The 2,500-nt window shown below is 42.7% G+C and overlaps 2 protein-coding genes across 9 annotated transcripts in view; one reads left to right on the top strand and one right to left on the bottom strand.

Annotated features, from left to right (window-relative positions):
* Window positions 1-2,500, top strand: part of LOC307132267 (interleukin-17 receptor E) — a 517,506-nt gene that overhangs the window by 362,959 nt on the left and 152,047 nt on the right. The gene's annotated exons all lie outside the window — the stretch shown is intronic.
* Window positions 1-2,500, bottom strand: part of fgd (faciogenital dysplasia) — a 103,867-nt gene that overhangs the window by 33,074 nt on the left and 68,293 nt on the right. The gene's annotated exons all lie outside the window — the stretch shown is intronic.

The following is a 2,500-nucleotide window of genomic DNA, read 5'->3' as shown; positions in this document are numbered from 1 at the left end:
CACACACACACACACACACACAGACAAGCCCAACAAATGCACACACATGCAACATACACACAGACACACACAACACAAACACACACAGAAACACACTTACACACCCGCAACAGACACACACATACAAACACACACACACACACACACACACACAAACAGAAACGCACACACGCACATAAACAGACACACACTCACAAGCAGAGATACACTCACAAACAGACACACACACAGCCCCCCACACACACTGATACACACACACACACACACACACACACACACACACACACACACACACACACACACACACACACACACACACACACACACACACTCTCAACACACACTGACACTCTCAACACACACAGACACACACTCTCAACACACACACAGACACACACTCTCAACACACACACAGACACACACACACACACTCACACAAATGTAAATGAATTATTCAGTAAATCAATGTTTTTTTATTTCATCTGCCTAAATCATCCTTTTATTAGAGGAACTATTTTTATAGGTGGAATAACTTCTGCTGATTCATTAAAAGGCACTTTATGAGTAGTTTAAAACATGATAAATAGTATAAAAATATTATAAAAGATAATAAGAAAGATCATGATATGTGGTCATCTAATGCATAATTATGCATAATTACATCATTCAACTAACTCTAAACCAAACCCTAACCATAATTATACAGTAAATAGTACATGTTGTTATTTTAATGAGTTCACACTTACATATAATTTATAGAGAGTAAATTTAAATGCGTATTTGGCGTGCTGTCGGGAGGAGGGCTTCGAGCTCGGAATTTGGCCTGAACCCAGAGTATCACCCCCCACCCCACCCCCACCCCTGTATGTAAGTGGTTAGATCGAAAAGTGTGGAGAAGGAGTGGTGGAGAGATGCTGATAACTTTCAGCAAACGGAGGTAAGACTGCTGCGTGTATATATATATATACCTCTTACAGTTGATTAGCTGAGTGCCCCTCGTGTCAATTATCTGAACATGCTCCTCCTGAACCTTTTTAATAAAACATCATTTAGGGTTACTCAGTAGTTATTACACAACAAAGACACCTTAACATGCTGATTTGCCTCATTTGACCTCAAATCAGCCTCTACCGTGGCTACTCACAAATCAGGTAACCAACTGGACCTTATTTACACACACTACTGCTCCACTGACCATACGCTGGTCACTCCACTGCACACCTCAGATCAAATTCCCAATTGGATGATTTCCAATCATCTCCTTCAGGCCATTTCCTCTTCAGTTGTACCTGCTCTCACTCATATAATCAACACCTCTCTTCTCACTGGTACCGTTCCCACAGCATTTAAGCAGGCTCGGGTAACCCCCACTTTTAGAAAATGACCGGTATCCCTTCTTCCTTTCATTGCTAAAACGCTTGAACAAGTCGTGTTCAACCAACTCTCTATGTTTCTCACAGAGAACAACCTCCTGGAAAACAACCAATCTGGCTTCAAAAGCAGCCACTCAACGGACACTCACGGTTATTGAGGCTCTGAGACTGGCAAGAGCAGCTTCCAAACCTTCAGTACTCATCTTGCTGGATCTGCGTGCTGCTTTTGACACAGTGAACCACCAGATCAATCCTCATGACGAAGGCCATCTCAAGAACCACTCCAATGGTTCAAGTCTTACATCTCAGGTAGGTCCTTCAGGGTGTCGTGGAGGGGTGAGATGTCTAAGTTGCAACATCTATCTACTGGGGTTCCCCAGGGTTCGGTGCTGGGACCGCTTCTCTTCTCCATCTACATGTCATCTTTAGGATCTGTCATTCAGAAACATGGCTTTTCCTATCACTGCTATGCTGATGATACACAACTCTACCTCTCATTCCAGTCGGATGATTTGACGGAAGCTGCTCGCATCTCGGCCTGACAGACCGACATTTCCTGCTGGATGAAGGATCATCACCGTCAACTCAACGGCTCGTGGTCTCAGCCCAACCCAACACTTCATCACAACTTCTCCATTCTGCTATTGTAGGTTCATCATCCATAACTCCATCCAGGACAGCCAGGGACCTTGGAGTTGTGATTGATGATCAATTGACCTTCATAGACCACATTGCTAGAACGGCCTTATACAACATTAGGAGGATCAGACCCTTCCTTTCGGAGCTTCACGACTCCTTGTCCAGGCTCTTGTTTTGTCCAGACTGGACTATTGTAATGCTCTCTTGGCAGGCCTTCCAGCATCACTGTCAAACCTTTTTCAAAAAACAGCTGAACCCATTAATACTAATACTTACTATTCTATTTCTATTTATTTAAAAAAATCAAAATGCTAGCGACTAGTCACAGCACTTGCATATTGTTGCCCTATTGTTGGTTTGATTGCTTCTATTGCTCTCCTCATTTAGCGTCTGCTAAACGATTAAATGTAAATGTGACATAAAGTGTAACCTGACAATGTAATATGCATTTTAGAAAGCGCATTTTATAATTTTGGCAGTGACATGAC

This window comes from Gobio gobio (genome assembly GCF_949357685.1).
Source record: "Gobio gobio genome assembly, chromosome: 10".
NCBI classification, from domain to species: Eukaryota; Metazoa; Chordata; class Actinopteri; order Cypriniformes; family Gobionidae; genus Gobio; species Gobio gobio.
The sequence above is the reverse complement of the archived record's forward strand: the minus strand, read 5'-3'. Positions and strand labels throughout refer to the sequence as shown.